The sequence below is a fragment of the Gracilinanus agilis genome, chromosome 6 (genome assembly GCF_016433145.1).
Source record: "Gracilinanus agilis isolate LMUSP501 chromosome 6, AgileGrace, whole genome shotgun sequence".
Taxonomy (NCBI): Eukaryota; Metazoa; Chordata; class Mammalia; order Didelphimorphia; family Didelphidae; genus Gracilinanus; species Gracilinanus agilis.
The window spans coordinates 12,184,627-12,212,364 of NC_058135.1; positions in this window are offsets into that span (position 1 = coordinate 12,184,627).

Sequence of the window (27,738 nt, forward strand, 5' to 3'; positions counted from 1 at the left end):
TAGGCAGGTAGGGATACCCCTAAACCAAGACATCACCCTCATTTGTTAACCTGCTAGACCACTCTACATTGAAGCCTATCCCTGGCTGAGGGGCTGGTTCCCTCAGCCTGACCCTACTTTCTGTAAACCTTTCCCAGCACTGGCCTTCACCCTTAGCAACAGTTTCCCAGACCTTAACCCTCTTTCCTCAGCTTACCCTTGCCTTTAATAAACCCCTTGGCCTTATTCAAAGAACTTCAGTTGATTCATTTATACCATCAACTAGGGCCAAGGCTGAAGAGGGAACGATAGCTTTCCCTTGTTTCCTGAGGGGCTAAACCAGGCATCCATCTTGCTCAGGAAATGAACCAAGTTCACTTCCTGTTGGCTTTCAGTTTCCATCAGGAGGGGAGGAGCTCTTCAATCCTTACCTTAAGGGAGCTTAGAAACAACAGGGAGACTGACTGAAACATCTCAGCCCAGGATCACACAACCCTGGCTGACTCAAATAAACCTATACTGAATTTATAGCTTACCTGCCTAGAAGACTCAACTGGTACCACCCTAATCCCTCCTATTATAAGCCTCAATTAGCCCCTATTGTTCCTTTATTACATCTGGCAAGCACAGTTAAGTTAAACAGCCTACAATAACAAGCAAAATGGGAATAACTAGGGTGCTATTTATATTATCCATTTTCTCAATCCTGATTTGGTCCATGATGCAGGGAGCTTTAGATTTTTGGTTCTATAAAGTACCAAGATTTGTCCATCAATTGCTCGAGATATTCGATTACTACAAGTGGTGTGCCATAACATTGGCAGAATTTATTTATTGTAACAATTTTCAATGATGGTTCTTCAGGTTTTTCCTCTCCAGACTTAAAAAATCTCTTTGTTCCCACTTTTATTTCATATAACCTGATCCAAGAGGGGAAATTATTTCTTCTCAGAGTCCTACATTGATATGTAATATTGAGGGAATTTCAATAAGAAGTGATATCTTCTGTTTCCCCTCACTGTTTCCCAATTTATTGAGAACTAATACTGGCTCATAATAACATTCGTATCTTCAATTCATTTCATATATACTTATGGTTTACCTGCATTCACGGTCAGTGTTGTCTATGCCAAAGTGTTTCTAGGACTAGGTTTTTGGTGTGTTTTGCCTTCTTTTAGCTACTGACCATTGTAAGAATTTAAACATAAGTTTTTAAGCTAATATGAAAATTCCAAAGTAATATTGTGGTCACAGACTTTTTTTTTATTTTTTTTTAATATATTTTTAAACCCTTAACTTCTGTGTATTAGTTCCTTGGTGGAAGATTGGTAAGGGTAGGCAATGGGGCCAAGTGACTTGCCCAGGGTCACACAGCTGGGAAGTGTCTGAGGCCAGATTTGAACCTAGGACCTCCCATCTCTAGGCCTGACTCTCAATTCACTGAGCTACCCAGCTGGCCCTGGTCACAGACTTTTAAATGATTATAGCTTAAGTCAAAATGACTTTTAGAAGCTTTATTTACAGAGAGATGGAAAGAATGAAACTGGAAAACTGTAGATAAAGACATAGATTCCAATAAGCCTACTAGTCCTTCTCCTGAGAAGCCAGGCTTAGTCCCAGCAGGGCTTCCCCAAGACTCTGTCTCCATGTGGATTTTGGTGGTGTTTTCAGCCAGAGTTCTACCAATGCAGCCTCCTCCAAAGCAAAGGCAGGAATCTCTGGAACAAATCTCTCCAAAAGTCAGGAAAGGAAGGCAAGCTCTTCACCCAGTAAGCCAATGCAGAATCTAGGGAAAGAGTCTCCTCTTGAACTCCAAAGGAGAAGTTCAAAGGAGAAGTCCTTTGGACAGGAAGTTCAGGACTTTTTACAGTCCTTTTTCTACATCATTTCCTGTTCCTTCCTCCACTTTACAAGAACCAATCACAGTCTTTCAATTTGCCTAGCACTACCCAGGAGGTGGGCAATGTCCTCTGGAGTTGCCATCCACTTTAGCAAGTGACTTGTGAACTTTCATACTTAGTGACTTGTAAGGTACTGAGTAGGGGTATTTTTTTTTTGATTGATTAACTTAAAAGTTGCTGATTGATAGACAAAGAAAGTTTGATTCACTCTTCACACCATGGAGGTGCATTACTCATGCTAATTAATATCCTCTTTGTCTGATTGTCCCGACACAACAGGGTAGAGCCCTTACATATCTCTAGGTACTTTATTTGATTCTTACCATTATTATTATTATTATTAGCTTATCCTTTTCAATTCTGATGAAGTTATTTTTCACTAAAAATATCTTCTCTATAACTCCAGTTCAGAAAGAATCAATCAATAGACATTAATTAAGCACCTACTCTGTGCTAACCACTGGGAATACAAAAAGAAACAAAAGTCATTCCCTGCCCTCATGGAGTTTACAATTTAATGGTGGATACAATATGCAAGCAAATGTATTCAAAGCAAACTAAACACAAAATAAGAAATAATTAACAGAGGCAAGGTGCTAGATAGATGATAGATAAATATATGTTAATTTAAAAAAAATGTTGGGGTAGCTAGGTGGCTCAGTGGATTGAGAATCAAGCCCAGAGGCAAGATCCTGGTCCTGAGTTCAAATATGACCTTAGACACTTCCTGGAAAATCACTTAACCCCCATTTGCCTATCCTTTATTACTCTTCTGCCTTGAAACCAATACACAGTATTGATTCCCAGACAGAAGGAAAGGGTTTTAAAAAAGTTTGCATGGATTTGACACCATCTACCAGGTCTCTACAGGGTGAATGGTTTACTGTCCATACAGTTGGATATATGCAACACATCAGAACATCCTGGAGCTCCTAGTACTGGCTTTTGTCAGTCCACTGTTAAATTTTTAGTGTGAGCATTTACATCCTGGAAATCAGCAAATTGAAGAAAGGGAGAAAATGTTATTAATGTAGATGCAATATAAAAGTGCTATGTGCAAACTTTACCATCTGATCCCAGATAGCTTGTTGTTAAGCATTTACCAGAACATGTCTAGTGACATTAAAAATATTGCTCTTAAATTTTTTATGGATCATTGTTGTTTCTGAACAATATGGTGTGCAACATTGTGTGTGTTGCCACTTTCCTTCTAGTATAGTTGTTGACTTGTCAAAGACATTTGGGGACTTGTACTTTAAATATGGGTTATGCTGTCCATTAGCGTACAAAAATTATTAAGATTGTGGTCTATAATTATAGCCACCCTAGCCTGTCTTTTAGGCATCTGGTAGGAGCTAAATGTTTGCAACATGCAATGAGATACTGGAAGACTGGAGTATTTTATTTCATAATGATCATTTCACAAGAAATTCAAGACTCCATATGCAAAAACTTTTGGTAATTATTTTTGTTTTAAAAACCTTATCTCAATTACTATTATTTATTGCTCTCATTTTTAAAAATTGAGTTTAGACAGAAATGGTCCTGGGACAAATGTTTGTGCTAGTTATTCTTTCATATTCTGTGTTTTCTCCATTACTACACAGACAGATAAAAGAATATGATTTTGGAAGTGTTTGGATGTAAATCCATATTCTGTAAGATCATTGGAAGCATATTTGGGACAGCTTCAGTAGCAAACAGGATGATAGACATGATGTATATGTTATCCTATACCATGATGGCAAACCTATGGCATGCATGCCAAAGATGGGACTCAGAGGCCTTTTTGTGAGCACACATGCCATCTCTGGTAGAGTTAGTTACTAGAAAGGCAGAGGGACTCCAGTAGAGCTACTCCCTTCCCCCTCTTCACCACACCTTCTTGTCCCTCTGCACTTACTCCCTCCCCTGAGTAGAGTGTTGAGGCCACTATCCTCCTTTTTTCCCTCCCCTGTCTGTGGTAAGGTGATGGGGGCATACTCTACCTCCACGAGTAGAGGAGAGGGTATGGCACATTAATGTGGAGAAGGGGCATGGCATATGGTCTCTAAAACCATCACTGTGTTAATAACATAGTCTTGATTTCTTCCTAGGTCTCCAATTTTGAAAGCCTTTTATTCCATGTAGTATGATATGAGGCAATCTTAATTTTTTTGAGGTAATTTTTATTAAAATATTGTCCTTAAATGTATTTAGGTCAATGTTATTTTTATACATTTATGGGCAACATTATAATCTATAATAATGTGCTATTTTTAGTGTAGTTTATTGAATTGATTTTTTGGAGGTCTATATTTTCAGGTGAGGTATTTCTTATCTTTCAGCCTATGAAAGGTAGCGAGCTTCTCATGCATAACTCAAACACCAGGTCATGCATGGTTAGGTATTTAGTAGTTACTAAGTTTTTTAAGTTGTAATATTTTGTAGGTTTTGTCATTTTCTTGTGAAGTTGGCCACAATAAATCTCCCTTTCTAGGAATAAATTAAATAAATAGGTTATTTGTTTGAAGCTTCGCTATCAACATAATATTAATTGGCTTTATGGAACTTATAGATCTTCCTTTCTGATTTCTATCTATTTACCATTTACTGCCTTATGGTGGTGGTCCTTGTATTTCATTAATTTTATATAGGATTTTGTTAGGATATTTTCTAAATCTGATTTGTTTACTTTATAGTTTTAGAGGTGTATATCAAGACTTGTTTTGAATGTTAATTGCTATAAGCTTATTCTTCCCATGCAGATTTGATTTCAGGATGCCAGTAAGTCTTTTAACATGCTCTCAGCTTTCTTCCTAATTGCTTTGTGCTTGATGTGACATGCTTGGAGGGAATAAAGTCCGGGCATTTATAGTACATACATCTGAGAGGAAGCCAGTGAATTCCCCTTCTAGTAATCCATGTACTTCTGTAAACATTTGAGTCAATCCTTATTTCTTTTCAAAACTTAAAAGCGATAGGACTTGATGATATTAGTTTTACTAATTTTCCTCTGATGTAACTACTCTCATGTTCATTATATCAATGGCATGCATACTTTTTTGAACAGCTCTCTATTCACTTGCAAAGCCTCATGCATTATGTTTACATGTCCCCCCAGTTTTTTAATTTTTTAAATTAATGTTTCTTCCCAGATTACATGCTGATACAATTTTCAATAATCATTTTCTGACATTTTGCAATCCATATTCTCTCCTTTCCTCTCAATCCTCTTCCTTCCCAAGATGGCATGTAATATGATATAGTTTGTATGTGTATTATGATACATGTTTCCATATTCATTATGTTGTGAAAAAAGTGAAAAATAGTGAAAAATTCATGGAGGAAATACAGTGAAAAATGGCATGCTTCAATCTGTATTCAGACTCTTTCTGTAGCAGTAGATACCCTTTTCTGTCATGAGCCATTCCCTTGCAGTTGTCCTAGATCTCCAAATCCAAAAAAAGAAAATATTTTTTAATTGGAACAGCCCACAGATAAATACAAGGAAATTAGGAAAATCCATTGGTAGATGAGGACTATATACTGCCCATTTTCAAATTACTCTATGTATAATTGGTTGGCTACTTGGATTCATACTGTTGAACTCAAAAATGCATTTTTGGAGCACCAATCTAAATATGCCAATCTCCTTTTTCAAAATTATTTGAAGTATAGTTGATGATCTCAATCATAATATTTATAGCCAAAGATAGCAGTAGCAAAATCAATTTTTATTAGGTTTGGTTAATTTCTGTTATTTGCATTAATCAGACATTTTTAATGACATTAAGTTCATGTTTATCCCTTTAAGATTCATCAAATCTAGGCTAAAGTATTTTTAAAACTACCCTACAGGGGGCAGCTGGGTAGCTCAGTGGAGTGAGAGCCAGGCCTAGAGACAGGAGGTCCTAGGTTCAAACCCGGCCTCAGCCACTTCCCAGCTGTGTGACCCTGGGCAAGTCACTTGACCCCCATTGCCCACCCTTACCAATCTTCCACCTATGAGACAATACACCGAAGTACAAGGGTGTAAAAAAAACAAACAAAAAAATAACTACCCTACTTTTTTTTTTACTAAAAGTCACTACAAAAGAATTTTCCCCCCCATGGTAATGACCAAAAAAGAATGATAATGATGAGTCAGAAAAAAAGATCAGGTGAAATAAGCAGAATCGTAAGAATATTATACAAAGTAACAGCAATATTATATAATGATCAACTGTATGTCATTCTTAAAAAATTCAAAGTACCAGTGTAAATATAATAACAGTTTTTTTAATCAAGGTAGGTACATTAATTTGGGAAGACACATAGAACTATCATCCTGGGACTTCCACTGAACTACAGAAGATGGGGTACTTATATAGATTTTAGAAAAACAAAGAACCAACTGTTGGATTATTTGAGCTCACTGAAGCCTGGGAAAAAGACAACAGCCAATGCCTAAGTGGCTGGCAATAGCTTACATGCAACAGCTAGAGGCTGGGTTGATTGAACAAGTATTTACAGTTGATTGCAGATACTTAAGAACTTATTGTCTTCTGTAAACTCTGTGTGGGTGTGTGTGGGGGGGGGAAGGCAGATCCAATTCATAGTCAATTTACTCCTTGTCTGTCTTTTGTTTTAACTCTTTAGTAACAGTCTAAGTAACAAATCAATCTGGAGAATTTTTGAAGACAATGTTGTCATGTGAATGACTTAGCTATTCTGATCAATACAAAGATACAATACAATTCTGAAGGACTTATGATGAAAAATGCTACCCATCTCCAGAAATAATGTAGTCAGAGTCCACATTAAAGCTTATTTTTTCCATTTTCATTTTCTTTTTTTTACAACATGGCTAATATGGAAATACATTTTGCATGATTTCACATGTATAAATGATATCACATTTCTTGCCTTCTTGATGAGGAGGGAAGTGAATGGATAACTCAAAATTAAAAAAAAGAATATTGAAAAATAATGATTTTTTTGAAAAAGAAAAATATACATACAAAATATATACATACATCCACAGATGGGACCCTGAGGGAGACTTGAGGATAAGAAGACCTTTTCAAACTCATGGGAAGAAAATTATACATGCATAGTGAAGGAGCTGAACTTATGATTTTGTTAGTGTAGGGAACTCCAAGGTAAGAAAAATTATTCTTTCAATGCAATTAGGCATTTTTCTCTTCAACTTACAGTCTTGGAGAGTTGTTTAGAACAGCAGTTCTTAAAGTATGGGTCTCAGCCAAATTTATCTCCCCAGCCTCTGTACATCAAATGAGGACATACTTAAAAGGATGCTGGGAATGCAGCTCAGGTGTGGCAAATTTTCCACCTGCACAGTGTGTATGTGTGTTTTGAAGCATATGGGGTCTGAAAGAACTGAGCTGGCCAATCCTTGAGGGCTTTCAGAGTGGACAAGAAAACATAAAGTCCAGTGTCAGCCTTTTTGGACAGATGTGTAATTTCATTAGTGTTAGAAACTTCTGTAATAGAATCTCTTCCCTTCAAGGAGGCAGGTTGTCAAGTCTGTAATTTAGTTTAAAAGGTTGTCTCAGGGCAGTGTTAGTATCATTGTTCTTCCTATGGTTACATTTTCTTCAGTTTCCCATTTCCTGTGCCTTTATACACATATATACACAATCACACACAGCATTCATTATGTATTTAAACATTCTTTAAAAAAATTCAAGTTGTGAATTCTTTCCCAGGCTTCAGCCCCTCCCTCACTCATTGTAAAGGCAAGAAATGTGATATCTATTGCACATGTGAAATCATGAAAACATATTCCCATATTAGCCATGTTGCAAAAATGCAAGAAAAGTAAAGAAAGTTTTAAAAAATATGCTTCAAACACTTGGACTCGGTTAGTTCTTTGACTGGAAGTAGATAGCATTTTTCATTTGAAGTCCTTTGGAATTGTCTTGGATCATCGTATTGATCAGAATAACTAGTCATTCACAGTTGATCACTGTACATAACAGTAATATTGATTATTCTTACTGTGCACAATGTTCTTCTGGTTGTACTAACTTCACTTTGCTTCAGTTCATGCAAGACATCTCAGGTTTTTCTGAAACCATCCTGCTAGTCATTTCTTATAGCAAATTACTATCATAAACTACAACTTGTTCAGCCATCCCCAACCTGAAGGAGATCTCCATAATTTCCAATTATTTGTCATCATAAAAAGAGTTACTGTAAATATTTCCCATGCTTCTTTATGTACAAGATGAGTCCTCTAAATTGACTTAAATCATCTTGAGAGGAGGTATAATTTAATCTGCTTTCATATTTTCAGCACCTAGCAGAGTATCTCAAACATATAAAGTGTTTGCTGAATTATATGTTTGAAGAACAGATTTTAAGATCATTTTTCTTTCTTAACTTTGGGATTCCACCTTCCATTAGATCAAATAAATACTAGGAATGAATTCCCATTTTAGGCTTTTTTAAAATGACAACTTTGATTTTGTTTTCTTGCCTTTTCTTGCCATGGTAGAGATCATATATACTATATGTGAAAAAAATTTCAGAGAGACTTCAAATGAAGGTCAGCAACTACTCAGGAAAGGATGAATCCCCAAATGAATTTATGATTTACTTTGGAACTTTCTTCTCTTGACTCCTTCAAAGTTTCTAATATTGACAGTCATTAAGTTGCTTGCCATGTGCTAGAGAGATACAAATGAAAAGACAAAACCAAATATTCCTTGTCTTCAAGGAGTTGACATCCCCTATCATTGTTTGCAATCTCTTCCTGATTGGTGCAGGTAGGAAATGCTGCTGTGTTCCAGCTTCATCTGGACCCTCTATTTCTTTTTTGTTTGGTGCTTGTATCTCCTTTGTTCCAAACCTACAAGACTTTAAAGAGACAATAACTATAAAAACAACAATAACAACAACAAAATCTCTCCAAGATTTTTGGCTATCAAAAGTCTCATATGAAAATAACATTTTCTAAATCTTAAAATGTAAATGAATCAAAAACATGCGGATTAAATTTCCTTCAGAATACTCCTGGGCTTTAAGACTGAGGAGGAAAGAGCTTGCAAAATGAGTTAAATCAAGTTTTGCCAAATATGAAACATTTGAAAAATTATTTGAGATGTTTTGCTGATCCCCAGGTGCTCATGGAGGTCTCCTTTCTTTATGTGAAAAGTACTTAAGATTGGAAATTCAACTTAGGTTATTTTTAAAGCATATTCATCAGCTCTCCAATTGGCTCATCTCATCCACCAGACCAAATGAATACCAGGAATGAAGTCCCATTTTAAGCTTTTTAAAAAATGACATCCTTCTTTACTTTTTCTTGCCTTTTTTCTCCATGGTAGAAATCACACACACTATGTGAGAAGAGAATGTTATGAGGCAAATGAGATTTCACGAGATCAACCTGGGCAAAGACTCAATAATGTAGCCTTTTGGACAAGTGAATAAGAACTGATCTGTTTCCCTGACTTCCTTATTCCAACCATGGTATCAAGTCAAATAGACAATCATTGATGGAGCACTGTTCCATCTCTGTTGATAAAACAAAAGGTACAAAGAATCTCTGCCCTCGAGGAACTTATATTTTAATGAGAGAGACAATGTGTAAAGAGCTATGTTCAAACAAGATAAACAGGATAAATTAGAGATTTGTTGTTGGTGTCCTTCACACTGTAAGAATATCAAAATGATGGCCCTGTGTCAAAGCCAATATGTCAAGGCCAACTGTGGCTGGTCAGACCAATATGTGGTTGGTAGGCTCTATCACAGATTGGGCACAAATAGTTGAATGAACATTTGGAATGGGGATGTTTCTAAATTTGAAAATCTCACTTTCTTTATGCTACTACAATTCTGCTTTGCTCCTAGAGTATGGAGCCCTCTTTGATGCAGGCATACCATGCTGGACAATCTTGTGCCAACGTCTCCCATATCTAATGACTGATACCAAAGTTCTTCTGAGAATCTTTTAGAATGTCCTTGTATTGCTTCTTCTGACTTTTGCATAAGCTCTTGCCTTGTGTGAGCACTCCATAAAATAATCTTTTAGGCAAACATGAGTTTGGCATTTGACCAATGTGGTCAGTCCATTGGAATTGCAGTAGAATTTGATTGCTTGGCAGTTCAGCTTAACAAAACTCAGTGTCCAGTACCTTATCTTGCCAAGTGTCCAAAGAATCTTGCTAAGATATATCAAATGGAAGCAATTGAATTTCCTGGCATAGTGTTGGCATACAATAATGAAGTCAGTACAAAGGTTCTGTAGATTTGCAGTATGGTAGGGAGCCTAATACTTCTTCTTTCCCACACTTCCCTTCAAAACCTCCCAAATAGTGAGCTTGCTCTGGCAATGTGTGTGTCTGCTTTTTCATCTATGTGGACATCCCTGGAAAGTATACTGCCAAGGTAAGTGAACTCAACCTGATTATATGTAAAGAGCCATGTACAAACAAGATGCAGGTAGGATAAATTAGAGACAATTATATTGGAAAGGCACTGGCATTAATGGGGACCACAAAATTTTTTTCATAGAAAATAAGACTTTATTTGACATAAAACAAGTCAAAGAAGTCAAGCCATGAAGATGAGGATGAAAAGAATTCCAGATGCAGAATGAAAGGAGAAGAACCAGGAGAACACTGTACACAGACACTGATACACTGTGGCACAATCGAATGTAATGTACTTCTCTACTAGCAGCAATGCAATGATACAGGACAATTCTGAGGGACTTATGAGAAAGAATGCTATCCACATCCAGAGAAATAACCGTGGGATCAGAAACACAGAAGAAAAACAACTTCTTGAACACATGGGTCAATGGGGATATGATTGGGGATGTTGACTTTAAATGATCACCCTATTGCAAATATGAATGATATGGAAATAGATTTTGGTCAATGATACATGTAAAACCCATTTTTGTTCATTGGCTCCTGGAGGGGGGAGTGAGGAGGGGAGGAAAAAAAAACATGAATCATGTAACCATGGAAAAATATTCTAAACTAAATAGTTAAATAAATTAGTTTTTTAAAAAAGAGTTCCAGGCCTGGTAGATAGTGAAAATGCACAGGTTTGTGAGATGGAGTGTCGTGCCTAAGGAATATCAAGGAGACCATTATCACTGGATTTCAGGGAACATGGAAATGAGTCAAATATAAGACTGGAATATTAGGAAAAGGCCAGTTTATAAAGGAATTTAAAAGTCAAACTGAAGATTTTCTATTTAATCCTGTAGGGAATAGAAAGCCAGTAGAATTTATTAATTAAAGGCAATGATATACCCTGACTTATGTACACTTTAGTGCAATGACTTTGGTCAATAAGAGTGGGAACAGACTTGAAGCAGGGAGATTGACCAGAAGGCTATTTCAGTCATCTAAGTTTGATGTCATAAGGGCTTATACTAGAGTCACAGCAGTGTCTGAAGAGAGAAGAGGGCATACATATGAGAGATGTAGTGAAGCCTAACATAGGACATGGTGACTTTTTGGATATGAATAAGGTGAGAGAAAAATGAGAATTTAGGATGACACAAGATTCCACAATCCACAAGTTTTCATTAGTTGCCTACAATGTACTAGGTATTGAAGATTCACAGATGGAAATGAAATAATCTCGACCTCAAGGAGCTATATCCTTCCTCAAGCCCAACTTTGATTATATCAATCCAATGATGGCAAATTCATATGGTCCTCTATTTCCCAGCATTCCAAACATCTCAGGCATTAGTTTGTCATCATCTGGCCCTGCTAAGTCACTAATTCAGCTTTTCTGAAACAAATCCTTGGCCTTAATCAAATCAATCTCTTTACTGCTCTGAGACATTCTATGTATATATCTACATCTATGTCTTTACTTATGCTATTTCCTCTCCCACCCTTACATCTGAAACTAAGTCCTTTGAGGACCTACTTTGTCCCTGTACTCCTATTGCATAACAACAGTCCCCTGTAACAACAAAGATAATTCATATCTTGCCTATAATATTATATATATATATATATATATGTATGTATATATATATATATATGACCATGGATAAGTCAATTAACCCTTGTAACCTCAGTTATAATTTCTTTGTCTACAAAACAGAAATAAGTAAAATTGTTTGTCTACTCAACAGAGTTGTGAGTCTCAATTTAAAGGGAGAGGGAAGGAACAAGGATTTTTAAAATGCTACTCTGTGCCTAGCTCTGTGAGAAGTGTTTTTTAAATATCATCTTATTTGAGCCATACAGCAATCCTAGGAAGTAGGATTTTTTATTATCCCCATTTTACAGTTGAGGGAAATAGGATTTGGTATTATCCCTATTTTACAATTGAGGCAGACAAGTACATAATGACTTTGACAGGATTAACAGCTAGTTTAATGTCTAAGGCCAGATTGAACTCAGGTCCTTTTGACTCTGCGTCAAGTACTCTATCCATCAGGTCACCAACTGCCATAAAAGACTTAAATACAGGGGGCATCTGGGTAGCTCAGTGGATTGAGAGCCAGGCCTAGAGATGGAAGGTCCTAGGTTCAAATCTGGCCTCAGACACTTCCCAGCTGTGTGACCCTGGGCAAGTCACTTGACCCCCATTGCCTACTCTTACCACTCTTCCACCTATAAGTCAATTTACAGAAGTTAAGGGTTAAAAAAAAAAGACTTAAATACTTTACAAGGCTATTTCAATGTCAGTTAGTGTCCTCAAATTTGAATTCCTATAGTTCCTTAATTAGAAACATGTGATCTAATACTTTATTTCCTATATTCTAACTTTTGTTGTGTATTTTATCTGATCTGACTATCATGTAAGGAGTAAAAACAGTGTTCACAGGAGTTTCCCAATGGACCATCAATCCCCATACCTGACACATATAGAACTTTGTGAGCATGGCTAGAGGCCTCTTCTTTTGACCTCTCTATATGGTTTTCAGGCTCATAAAATATTTAACCAGAAAGGAATCTGGAAAATCATCAAATTTAATCCTACTTCATGCTAATATTTGGGCCTCGAAGGGATTGCATCATTGGTGAGCATAGATCTATCTCGCTACAAGGAGGAAGTAATCAAGCACTTGTCACTATTTGCCATCGACTGTGCTAAGTACTAGGGAGGCAAATAGTGCCTGCCTTCAGGGAGCTCATCTTCTAGGGGAAGGTAACACATAAAAGGAAGGTGAAAATGATATAATGGAGATGAAGGTACCTGTCACATGGTCATGGTTTTAGAAGCTGGGAAGGGAATAAATACTACCTTGAGCACTCCATAAGAAGGAGGCTCTAGAAGGAACTCAACAATGGCCATATTGAGGATTATTCATAGTTGAAAAGGTACAAGAATGGTTGGATTTTACAAGATGAGGAGGTCCCATGTGCAGATGGAAGTTCCACAATGAGACAGCTGTAAGCTGTTTTTGAAGCCCAGAAGTCAAGCATATAGTAAATACTTAATAAATGTTTGTTCATCCAGTCTGTTAAGAAGTAAATGATTCTCTTAATACTAAAAGCAAGCAATCAAAGAAATTCCATGAGTTCAATTCATAGAATTTCTAGGCATGAAACATGAGAAACATTGATTTAATTTAGTCAGAGAATATTCTGAAGTTCTAATTTTGTTCTTGTTTGATAGCATTTTCAAATATGTAGGTTTGATTTTATTTGATTTATAATGCATTTATTAAATATTCACTAAATGCAAGGAATGTGCTATTTGCTAAAGATACAAAGAAAAACAAGAAAAAAAGTCCTCTGCCCTTGGGGCTTCTATTCTATGAATCAGAAAAGACTTCACATAAAGCTAAAGAGGAATCAGAAAGTTGGGGCTTGCCAGGATCTCAGCAATCCTATGGTCAAAATTATATCTAAGTAAGAATCACCTCTAGACTTTCTCACCTGATAGATTATCCAGTCTTTCTATGAAGATCTCCAATAGGGGTGAGTCCATGGCATGGAGTGTATTCTATATCTTGATGGGGGGCAACTAGTGAATGTAGTGTATAGAGTACAAGGACTAGAGTCATCTTCCTGAGTTCAGATCTGGCCTCAGAGACTTAACTAGCTCTGTGACCTTAGGCACATCACTGTTTGCCTCAGTTTCCTTCTTGGGAAGAGGAGCTGGAGAAGGAAATGGCAAAACACTCCAATATCTCTGCCAAGAAAATTGCAAATGAGGTCACAAAAAGTCTGACTAAACTGTCTCAGCATACATTTCTCACTATTTTTTAAATCCTTACTTTCTATCTTAGAATTAGTATTGCATATTGATCCTAAAGTATAAGAGCAGTAAGGGTGAGGTAATGGGGTTAAGTGACTTGCCCACTATTACATAGCTAGGAAGTATCTGAGGCCAGACTAGGACCTCCTGTCTCTAGGCCTGGCTCTCAATACACTGAGCCACCTTTGCTGCCCCCAAGTTGTTGTTGTTGTTTAAGATTAAAAACCCTTTCCCCCTCATCAGTAAAATAAGAAATTTAAGTTCAATTTTAGGCTCAGTAAATTTATATATTTTATCATAGCTTGCATAACAACTATTATTTGGATTGTTGAAGAGCAAGATTCCCTACTTCCCAAGTAATTGATTTGCCATTCTATTATGCAAAAGCCCAAAAGTAGCCTCCATTCACTTAGAACTCTGATGGCTAACCTATGACACCACGGCCGCATGTGGCCACATACAGAGAATTATGATATGTAAAATATAAATATCATGAAATTTTGTTTTTTTCTTCTTGAAATGACACACCACCCGAGTTATGCTCAGTTTTTTGGTGAATTTTGATACACCAAGCTCAAAAGGTTGCCCATCACTGACTTACAATAAGGAACCAAGAATTATGTTCCCATTCATGTGTCCTTGACCCTTTTCTTTTCTCTGTTCTACTCTCCGTCCTGGTAGCCTCAGCCACAAAAATGTCCTCAACTCCCTCTATTATAAAGGATTTTTTTATTCTTGTATCTTCCTGGTCTTCTTTGACTCCTTTCTATTCCTTGGCCCTCATATATTATCTGTCATCAACTCTTGTTGGTTCTATTTCTTGGAAGTCTCTCATTTCTATGCTTTTCCTTCCTTTGGTATTTCTACCAAAATGCTAGTTCATGGTCTCCTTACTTCTTGGATAGGCTCTTGGCTCATATCTGGCTTCCAAACTTTTAGCTTCTCTCCTCACTCGTGTCACTTTTACTAGTCTTCATGCTTTTAATTTCTCTCCCTATCCACACACTTTATACTTCTGCCAGAAAAATCTTCCTAATGCACAAATCTAATTTTTAAAAAATTCTCCCAGTTGCCTAACAAATAAATTTCAGGCTTCATTACCTGGAATTCAAGGCCTTCTATAAGCTGCCTCCAAACTATATGGACTCCAACTTTTATTTCACAATAGTTTCTTTCCTATTTCTATGGACTCAATGTAATCTGTTCTAAATTATATAATTCCCTATTTCCCCACACATGTCCCACACTCTGCCTAAGTGTTTTAGCTCACACTATTTCCTATGCCTGGAATTCCCACTCCAATCTTTATAAGCTGGAATACTATAATACTTCAAGTATAATACTCAAATGGCATCTCTTTTATAAAACCTTCCTAATCCCCACAATGGGAATGATTTTACCTTCCACCTTCTGAACTCTTCTGTACTTACCAAAATAATATGTACATTATTTGTGGGGGTGCCATTTCCTCATAGACTACAAGGTCCCTGAAGGTATAGTCTGCATATTCTTAATCTTTGTATCCTCAATGCTGCATGCTCTGCCCCTATTGAACACTGGTCACATTGTATGTATATGGCAACCACTTGTCTTCATTTTACCTTGATGTCTCCCAAGACCTAACATAAGTAAATTCAACATGTATCAATTCAAGCATTGTGTTATGAGTTAGGAATACAAATATAGCCCCTGCCCTCAAAGAATTTACATTCTAATTGGAAGTCAAGAAGAGACAGAGGAGGAGCCACCAGGGGGATAGTGGAAAAAGTTCTGGCATATTCTAGATGCCTAATTAATGTTATTTCTTCTTGTTACTCCATTCATTTTAACTCAATACATATTTGCTAAGTGAATAATATGTGTCAGGCACCATGTTCCTTGGTGGTGATACCAAAGCAAAACAAAAACAATCCCTGCCCTTAAGGAACTAAAATTCTCTCAGAAAGTACCAGTGATGAATAAGTACAAAAATATAGCCTTAATAAATACAAAGTCATTTCAGAGTGAGAGGGGGGACACTAAATTATTAATATAATTAGTGTATTCAATGCCACGAATTCTTCAGGAACTCGAAATGGAAAGTTTTAGAACCTGGGGCCTACAATGTAGTTATTGAAAGTTATGCTGATTCAGTGACCCAGTGTTCCCATACTTGCTTGTTAGTCAATGTTAGAGGGGTTGTCACACAGTCTGTAGCTTTGAAATACCTGCTATTCCTCATGTACCTGGCAATTGTCATGGACTTATCATAACTAACTTTATGTCATTATGAACATTATCAATAAGAGGGCTCCATTTTGAATCCCTTACTGACTTCCAGGAACTGACTTCCTATTGTTACCTTGATATACTTTTTAGTAAATTCCTTTTAATTCTCTTTGCCCTGAGTTTTGCCTCCTAATCAGGATGAAAGCTTGGACAGAGATTTTTCCTTTTAAATCTAGCCACCTATGATTTATTAAGGGCCTGCAAAAAGACTCAAAGAAAAGGGCAATATAGAATTGAACTAGGGAGTAGGCAGCTAGGTGGCTCAGTGGATAGAGAGCTAGGCCTAGAGACAGTAGGTCTAGGGTTCTAATCTGGCCTCAGATACTTCCTAACTATATATAATCATGTACAAGTCACTTAAACTCCATTACCTAGTCCTTATTGCTTTTCTGCCTTAGAACCAATATGGAGTATTGGTTCTAAGATGAAAGGTGAGGTTTTAAAAAAAAGGAATTGGACTGAAACAACAAAGGGCCAAGATGGGAAAAGAAAGAGAGTGTGGCTAGTGTAGGGGTATCAGAGTATTTTGCATTTATAAATATCAAGTTATCTTATTTCTTTAGGAGAATAAAGTAGAAAAAATGTAGATTCAGAGGCCATAGCAAAGGCTTTCAGAAAGTGGTGCCTCCTAGGAACTTGGAGGCTTTGGCCTTTGGTCTCAAGAAGACACACTTCCATGAAGAACTCCTGGCTAATTTTAGGAGACATAACTTTTCCTCTCTTTTATGCTTTTTATTGCACTACACAGTAGAGACACATGGGAATTAGAAATTGGCAAGCATTCTAGTTTTATTTAAGAAAAGTAAAAGGGGTGAACTAAAAAAAATTATTGCCCAGAGTGCAATGGAAATTGTGGAAGAAGGTGTCTTAGAAACCAGTCCAATGGTTTTATTAAGAGAGGACAGAAATAGTCCCATCAAGATAATGAAGTTAATATAGTTCAGTGAGTAAATCTAATTTTTAGCCTGAAGTCAGGTAATTCCCTGCTTTGTCTCTGCCTTTGTTTTCAGTTCTTCAGAGGCCACTGGATTTAACATTTTGACACCATATAACAACACTGGCAGAATATTAATATTTAAATAATAAAGATTGGTAGTCATTGAAAGAATCAAAAAATTATAAGAGCACAAGATTTGAGACTTAGGAGGGACCTCGGTGTCCATCTAGACCAGAGGTTTCTAATCTGGGATTTGTGGACTTAATTTTTTCTTTTGATAACTGTATTTTAATCCAATTTGCTTTCTTTGTTCTCTTCATTTGAAAACCAGGAGTCCAAGGAGTGCTTCCTAGACATCACCAGAAGGGTCTGTGATATGAAGAAGTTTTAGAACCCCTTATTTACTTGAACCCATATTTAAAGAGAATCTCCACTTTAGCATAGGTAGTTCAGCCTCTGAATCATGGCCTATAATAAAAGAGAATCTACTTCCTTATTAGGCAGCCCATGGCATTTTGTGATAACTCAAATTGTTAGATTTTCTTGACATCAATTTTAAATTGACCTCTTTGAAACTATCTTCCCATTGCTCTGAGACCAAATAGACCAGATAAATCAGTCTTCCACATGACAGCCTTTGAAATACTGAAGACAATTCTCCAGTTTCCCCTGAATCAGTTCTTTTCTCCTGAATAAACATCCCCAGTTCCTTCAGACAATCCTAATATATAGTGGACTCAAAAGCCTCCTGAGTACCTTCCTCCTCTGCAGCATATTCTTTAGTTTGTCAGCTTTCTTAAATGGTAGTGCCTAAAGCTGAACCCTCTATTCTGGTTGAGGTCTGACTTGAGAAGAACACAGTTGACCCATCTTTTCTCTCTTTCTAGAAGCTTGTTGTTCAATTGTTCAATGTGTTGGACTTTTCATAACCCTGGGGCCATATGCCCTTGGGATTTTCCAGCAAAGATGCTGGAATGGTTTGCCAACTCCTTCTCCAGTGGAGTAAGGCAAACAAAGGTTAAGTGATTTGCCCAAGGTCACATAATGAGGTTGTATCTGAGGCCAAATTCTATACAAGTTTTCTTTACTCTAGGCTCAGTGCTCTATCCACAGAGCCATCTAGTTGTCCCCTTAGGACCCTCTTCATGTAATCTAGTATTATATTACCTGTTTTGGATGTCACATTACACAGCTGACTCATACTGAGCTAAAAATTGACTAATCTGTCAATTAACCTTTATTAAGTTTAGCACCATATGCTGGCCATGGTGCTAAACATTACATCTAAAGCTCTCAGATCTTTTTTCAGAACAACTGCCATTTAAGCATGCCACTCCTGTCTTATGAATGTGAAATTGAGTTTTTGCACCCAAGAGAAAGACTACATTTATTCATACTAATTTCATCTTATCAGATTGACTGCAATGAGCTATGCTGTTAAGATCCTTTTGTGTCCTGTCACCCAACACATTAGCAATTGCACTCAACTTTAAGTCATCTGCAAGTTTATTGAACATACAACCTATGACCTTATCCAAGGTCTTAACAAAACCTTAAAGAGCACAGGCCTCTCATGAAACAAGTCTCATGAATTCTTGGAGTATTTGACTGGAGATTTCCTACATGTTAACACTGTACCATTAAGAACCACTCTTTGAGAACAACCCTTCAGGTAATTCCAGATTTATGTATGTATGTATGTTTTCCTACATATGTATCTATACATATATACATACAGTTGCAAGAAACAATGAATATGATGAATACAAAAATACAGGAACACACAAAAGAACTGATACAAAATGAAACAAGTACAATCAATAAAATAATATACAGAATAGTAACAATGTAATAATAATAGAATGGAATACTGATGATAATAACAATGTAAATGGAAAGAACAACAACAAAAATAATCTGAACATTCTGTAATGATTGTTGTTAAGCTTTGTTGTAAGAAGAGGTAGTAGAATACATTCTTTGCACAGGTGAGGTATTAACTATATGGAATATTATATATGTAATAAGCGTCCTCTGGCTCACTCTCCCAGAACCAGTCTGGCTAACTTTGCTTCTCATGGTTCCCCTTGGGTGGATTCTATGGGTTTGTGTTGAAAACAGTTCTCAAAGGTCACTCATTCCCTCTTGGATCATTAATGCTACCCTGGCTGCAAATCCAGATTCTGGACTCTGGAAGATAGGGATGCTTACACACTCTTCAGAACTTTTAACCTCAGAAAATCTGAAACTCCACTCGCTGTACCTAAAATTGAAAAGACCAAAACCAGAAGCCAATGGTTAAGACCTTTCTCAAGGTCATGTGGTCTCACTGGAAAGGTCAAGAACCCCTTCCCCTTATGCCATTTGCTCTCACCAGGTGCCATGCTAATGGAGCATCCAATAGGACTGAGACAAGGGGTACCTAGAGGAAGCTAAGGCCTCTGAATTCCCCTTCAGCCAATTAAAGAGCCTTCCATTCCTCCTCTCCCATTTTGGTTAACAAAACCAGTTACAGAATATGTTGGCACTCTCTACAATTTAAGATTTAATTTCCCTTATAAATCATCACAACTCTCCTGGAAGGAGGAATCATCATCTAAGTAACCTGAGGGCTCTGCACATAATATCAGGCCTTCATTACACATATATGATCAGATTTGGTTGATACACATGCTAATATTGCTGAAAATTTCCCTCTTAGTTTAATTTTTTGTTAAAAGAAATGGTTCAAAATGATGTGGGAGAGGGGTTTGTACTTGGAAATGAAGATGATCTGGAAATGAAAGGTGTCGATACAAAATGACCTTGTAATAATCTTGTCTGTGTTTTATATATACTTACAAATGAGAAATACTGTCTCCCCTGATAGAATGCAAAGATTGTTCCTTTTTTCATTTTGTGTCTTTGGCATAAAAAAAAACTTAATATCTGTTTGTTGAATTATCAATAATGGAGCACAGACTAGTCAGGAAAGCTGTGTATGGCTAGTAGGAAATATTGAGATAAAATCCATAATTCATAGTCACTGAAGCCCAGAATCATAGGATTTCAGAGCCCTAGGAGGTCATCTAATCTGTCTCCCTTATTTTATATGCCAAGGGTCTGATTACAAGTTAGCATGACAGAATTTGCAGGATAAAAAAAATTCAGCCTTTGTTGGAGATTTGTCTTCTTGATAAGTACAAATGCCAGCATTGACCTTGGGTAAGGGAAGAATTCTTGGCCAAGGGACTTACTGATCCATTTATCTCTCCTTAAAGATGATTGGTTGAGTCTTGGCACTCAGAGTTGATTGGATTTGATTAGGGAATTATATGTGTACATAAAGTGGGATTCTGGCCCATTAAGGAGAACAAATATTTGTAAGAAAAACAGTTTTAGAGAGACAAGAATATGTGTTGAAACCAGAAACAAGGGAGCAGTTTAGGTGGCTTGGTGGCTTGAGAACCAGGCCTAGAGATGGGAATTCCTGCATTCAAATATGACTGTTTTGAAATAATATTGATTCTAAGGCAGAGGGTAAGGTTTGTTTATTTATTTTAAACAGGAATAAGGAACTAGTGACTAGAGACTGAATTTGGGTCCCAGAAGAGGGAAAGTCTCCTGATCTTTCCTCAGGGAAGTACAAACTATACCTTAGAGATAGCCACTATAAAAAATCAGCAGCTAAACCATGAAGGGAATCCCAGAGGGGGACCTACAGTGTCTGAAAAATGGAAGCAGCTGGGACATTTGGAATGGTCAGTCCCTGGACCCAGTCTTTTAAAGAAAGAAAGGAAAGTACCTGAATATGGTCTCCTAGAGGATAATGGGAGAGTTTCTGGATAAAGAGAAGAGAAACATTCACATGATTTTGGAGAAGAAATAGTGAAGAACAGAGCTATGATGTGATTGGAAAAACTTGGTCTTAACTCTCTACTAGTTGGGTTGTTGAGCAAATTAATGTCTTAAGTAAGATATTGCCTCATTGGCAATGATGAAATTCATTTCTCTTTGAAAGGAAGTTTAGCCACAGAATGCCTTGAAAACCCTGAAGAGTAGGAGGAAATTCTGGAGAGGGAAGGAACATTCTCTTGATTGTTTGAAGGCTCTAGGAATCTTGCATTTTTCTTTTTTCTTTTCTTTTTTTTTCTTTTTTTTTTTTTTTTGTATTATGAAATAAAGGCAGTCCCATTGCTTATCTACAGTTGTAGCTTAAAAGCTCATATAAGATCAGAGGACCCTTTTGGATATACTCATAAAAAACCTAGTCCTAGACCTAAGACAATGTTATGGAGACTGGTCAATGATAGTACAGCACTTTGAACAGGAGCAATTTATTCTGTGGGATGTAATCTATATGGATCTGTGGGAAACCTGCTTCTGGGCTTGCATAGTGGAGGACCTTGTCCTTCACTTCAGAACAAATGCAAGTAGAATGTGACTATTTCCTGTCCAATTACTAAATGATGGCAGAAAACCTTTGAATTGGCTGGAGAGTTAGTAGAGAGAATGCATATAGAAGTCTCTAAAGGAGAAAATATTCTTCACTTTCCTTCACACTGAGTTGTGAGGGAGTCTCTGAACTTTTGATGACTGGTGGATGATGGGGAAAAGAGTCTCCCTTGTGCCAAAATTATGTTGCTAGGCCTATGGTGGAAACCAAAGAATGGAATGGAGATGTTCTCAATAACTAAAACCATGTAAACCAATAGACTTAGATAACCAATTTGCCCAAGATTGGAACTAGAATTTAAGTTTACTATTGGCTAAACTCCCTTTTTAGTGCTCCATGCTAATATATTAGCTAATATAGTAGTCAATATTGATTTTTCTCTAAAAATATAATTCTTTATTAAAATAGAAATGTAACAAAAGTACATCTTTTAGTAGAGAAATAAACAGAAGATATTTCAGAGGAGGTGAGAGGGTAAGGACTTATATGTTAGAAACTCTTTCTACAATTGCCAACAGTAACCATTAACATATTTTCTTAGAATTGCCTGGTGGCACTGAAACATGAAAAGATTTGTTTATAGTCACTTAGTAGGTAAGCACCAGATTCAAGACTTGTATCCAGGATTATAAGAATTAAAACTATCTTGTCCTATTACTCACAGACTACCAGTAATATCTAACCAATAGTCATAGATTGACATGTGGTACTCCAGGAGTGATGGGATAAGAGGTTGTACATGTAGTCAGCCAAAGCCCATTGGTAGAATCTATACAATGTGGCTTCAATATGCAACCTGAATGTGTAATATGCTATGTATTTCATAATCTGTCTTTGGGTTATAATATATATATATTTCCTAATAATTTTGTACTCTATTATTCTTTATTCCACCCCTGCCTCCAGCCCATCCAAATTTTTATAGCCCTAAGGTTTCTAATGCCTATCACTTTTGTGTACACAAATGATTTTTGTAAATGCAGGCAAAATTGAATTGAATTGAATTATATGTCAACAAACACATTAACCCTGTCAAAACTGGGAGCTGGGAAATGATCTGATCTACTTATCTAAGCCTCTTGATTGAAATTAGGCTTATAACTTTTTAATAAAGAAGAATCAGAAACAATCAAATTCAATAACTCAGTTTGATGAACCTGAAAGATTTACAAATCTTTGGAGCAAGAATTCTATTCTTTTCTGTTGACAAAATTTCTAAGAATCTGCCAAAATGTATTTAGACTAATGTCTTACATAATTTATTACAATGAGGTCAAAATGAATATGTGAACTTAATGTTAAAAGTCATGACATTAAAAAAAATAGAACAGAATCAGAGAAGTGACTTTCACTAGACTACAACAAAGCAGACACTTTCTATCAAGACTAGGAAAGACTTCTTAAACAAATGACTAGAGGTGATCACAAAAGATATATACTGATATATATATGTATATATAGATAGATATATAATACTGATGACATGAAATTGGCATGATCAATAAAATTCATATAAGACTAGAATCTATCATGTAAGACAAAATCTTTGCATGAAATATCTCAGATAAGGGCCAATCATCCAACATTTATAGGTAACTAATGTAAATATAGAAGACCAAGGTCATTCTCCAGTAAATAAGTGCTCAATTGATATGAATAAATAGTCCTCAAAGGAATGGCTAACTTTAATAGACACACTAATGCACTGTTGGCAGAACTATGATTGGTTTGGTGCAGTAGTCTCAAACCCAAATAGAAATAGAGCCAGTAAACTATATATATATATATATATATATGCTGCATATTGATTAGAAAATCACATATAAACATTATGTTCTATTGCATTTTTATTTAGTTTGCTAAATATTTTCCAATTACATCTAGGGCAGTGAGGAGTGTGTTTGGTACCTCTGTTATAGTGGACCTGTGATGGATTCAACATATCTGGAAAGAAACATGGTATTATGCTACAAAAGTAATGAAAATGAGCATAATCTTTAACCTAGGAATCCTCCTGTTAAAACCATACCTCCTGGCAAAAAATTGGAAAATGAGGGGATGCCCTTCAGTTGGGGAATAGCTGAACAAATTGTGGTATATGCTGGTGATGGAATACTATTGTGCTCAAAGGAATAATGAATTGGAGGAATTCCATGTGAATTGGAAAGACCTCCAGGAATTAATGCAGAGTGAAAAGAGCAGAACCCTGGAGAACATTCTACACAGAGACGGATAAACTGTGGCACAATTGAATATAATAGACTTCTCTACTAGCAGCAATGCAGTGATCTAGGACAGTTCTGAGGGACTTATGAGAAAGTGTGCTATTCACATCCAGAGAAAGAACTGTGGGAGTAGAAACACAGAACAAAAACAACTACTTGACCACATGGGTTGATAGGGTTATAATTGGGGACCTATACTCTAAGCATTCACCCTAATGCAAGTATCAATAATATGGAAATAGGTCCTGATCAATGACACATGTAAAACTCAGTGAAATTGCTTATTGGCTACAGGAGAGGGGTGGGAGGAGGGGAGGGAAAGAGCATGATTCATGTAACCATGGAAAAATATTTCAAATTAATTAGTTAATTAAATAGATAAACAAAAATAAAAAAACTATACCTCCACAAGACAGAAAGCCCTTATATATACTCAAATCTTCAAATGAAACATTACTCTGTTTTAAGAAATGAAAGGAAAACTTAGAAATTTGGAGAAGATATACATATGAGTTGATACCATATAAAGTATGCAGACTCAGAAATCCACAATGACTGCAACAATATAAATTAAAAGAATAACAGAGGCAAATTAAATGAAACAGAAAGGTATATGATTGTAATGACCAAGCTTATTCTCTTTTTTTCTTTATAAAATTAAAATTTATTCTTTTCAATAACAAAAAAAAATTCTTCTGCCTTTACCTCCTCCCACCCTCCAAATTGAGAAAGAAAGAAAAACAAAACTCCTGTTATAAATATACATAGTCTGGTAAAACAAATTCCCACATGGCCATATTGAATATATACATATATATATATATGTATATATATATATGTATGTGTGTGTGTGTGCATTTATATTTTATGTGATATATATGTGTATATCATGAGGAAGAAGGAATAAGCATTTCCATAGTACCCACTATGTGCTAAACACTGAACTAAGTGCTTTCCCCTATCCTCCTTAACAAATATTATTTTATTTGATTCTTACAAAAACCCTGCTGCCAGGCAGTTGCCATCATTATACCCATTTTATAAATGAAACGGAGGCAAAGAAAGGTTATATGGCTTAGTGGGGGGCACGTGGTTAATAACTCTATGAGGCCACATTGGAATTCAGGCCTTTCCAAGTACAGGCCCAACTTTCTATCTACTGTTCCTTAAGTTGCCTTCAGTCCTTTGGAATCATGGTTGGCCATTGTATTGGTAAGATTTTCCAAGTCTTTCAAGGCTATTAATCTTTAAAATATTGTTATCATTATGTAATTTGTTTTGATTCGGCCATTTCACATTCTGCATTAGTTCATGTAAGCATTCCCAGCTTATTCTAAAACTATTGTCTTCAACATATCTGACAGCACAATAACATTCCATCATATTCAAATAATATGTTTAGTCATTCCCCAGTTTCCATTTCTTTGCTTTTACAAAAAAAGGTGCTATAAATACTTTTGTAGACATATGTTCTTTCCCTCTTCCTTTGATCTTTTTAGGGGATAGACTTCCTAGTGGGAACACTGGATATAAGGATATACACCATTTTAAAAATAACCTCTATTTTCTCTCCTAGTAACAACTCTCAGGCAGAAGATCAAGAGCTAGGCAAATGGAGTTAATGACTTGCCCACATTCACACAGCTAGGAAGTATCTGAGGCCAGATTTGTTCCCAGGTCCTCCTGACTCAAAAGCTGGCACTGTATATACTAAGCCACCTATATATCTGCCCCAGATATATATCATGTAATAACTTTTTAGGATCTAGTTCTAAATTTCTTACCAAAAGGTTGGGACCTTGTCATAGTTCCATTCATATACCTATTTTCTCATAGCCCCTCCATAATTCACCATTTTAAATTTTTGTCAACTTTGCCAATCTTATGAATGTCAGCTGGAAGTTCAGAGTGGTTTAGTTTGACATTATCTAATTGTTAGTGATTTAAAGCCTTTTTCATATGGACATTGATAGCTTGGATAACTTTTTTAAAAAACTGCCTCTTCATATTCTTTGACCATTTATCAATTTTTATCAGTTCCCTATATATCTTAGAGATGAGACCTTTTACTGAGAGGCTTTCTGTAATGCCTCACTCCCATTTATTTGTTTGAAAAAATTAGTTGTATTGGTTTTGTTTGTTCAAGTAAATTTTATGTAATTGCCCATTTTGCCTTCTGTGATCCTCTCTATCAAATTGTTTGGTGTTAAACTCAACCTCTATCCATGAATCTCATGGGAAATTTCTTCCTTGTCTACAAATTTGTTTATGTTGAGATAACGTACACATTTGGAGCTTATCTGGGTAGAGTATGTTAGATGTTACCTCTTGTTTTGCCATACTGATTTCCAGTATTTCCCACATTTTTGTAGAACAGTGAATTCTTGCCCCAATAATGGATACATTCAGACTTATCAAACACTACTAGGCAGCTGTGCTTATTTTGCTTCTGTATGTTATATACCTAATAGGGCCACCGATCAACCTCTCTATTTCTTAATCAGAACTAAATTGCTTTGATGATTACTGTTTTGTAATATGAGGTCTATTATTGTTAAGATTCTTTCCTTCCCATTATTTTCCATTATTTCCCTTGAGATTCTTCCCCTTTTGTTCTGCCAAGTGAATTTTATTCTTTCTAGCTCTATAAAGAATTCCTTTGGTAGTTTGATTGGTTTGGCATTGAATATATAATTTAATTTAGGTAGGATTGTAATTTTTATTATATTGGCTCAGCAATATCAATGAGCAGTTAATATTTCTTCAATTATTTAGATTTGTATTACTGTGAAGAGTGTTTCATTGTTATATTCATATCATTCCTTTCTGTATCTTTGCGGGTTGGCTCTGAAATAGTTTATAATTTCTGTAGTCATTAAAAATATAATCTCTCTGTCTCTTTCTATTGGATTTTGTTTATAATACACAAAAAATGATGATAATATCCTACAACCTTGCTGAAGCTGCTAATTATTTCAACTAGTTTTATGTTTGACTTTTTAGGAATATTATAGGAAAACCATCACTTATCATCTGCTAACAACAATAATTTTGTTTTCTTTTTGCCTGTGCTTATCTTTGAATTTTTTAATGTCTTAATACCTTAGAATCCCAACAATCAATAAATTGATAAACGTATTATGTGCCAGGCACTGTGCTAAGGGCTAGGAATACAAAAATAGGCAAAAGACAATTCCTGCCCCAAATGAATTTATAATATAATAGGGATACCATATGCAGAAAAAATATGCACACGTATGTATGTGTATATGTGTATGTATGTGTGTATGCATGTAGGTATACAGACTCACAACAAATTATATATAAGATAAATAGGAAATAATTACCAGAGGGAATGCACTGCAATTAAGAGTTAAAGAAAATGTCCTGAAAGTAGGATTGGGGACTTAAAGCCAGGAGGGTCAATAGTCAGCGTAGAGGAGAGGGAATATTTTAGGCAAGTCCCCTATGAGAAAATATTTGGAGGCAAAAGATAGAGTCTTGTTCCTGGAACAGTTAGGATAGTGTCACTGGATTGAAGAGTAAATGTTGGAAGTGAGGTATAGGAAGACTGGAGGGGGCTAGGTTATGAAAGACTTTGAATACTAAATAGAACATTTTGTATTTGAGGTAAAAGGAAGCAACTGGAGTCTATTCAGGGGGTTTGGGGTGGGGTATAACTGGATTAAATCTAGGCTTTAGGAAAATCATTTCAGTGGCTGAATAGAGGATAGATTGGAGTACAGAGACTTGAGGCTGGTAGACTTAGCAGGAGGCTATTATAATAATCCAGGTATGAGTTGATGAAGGCTTTCACTA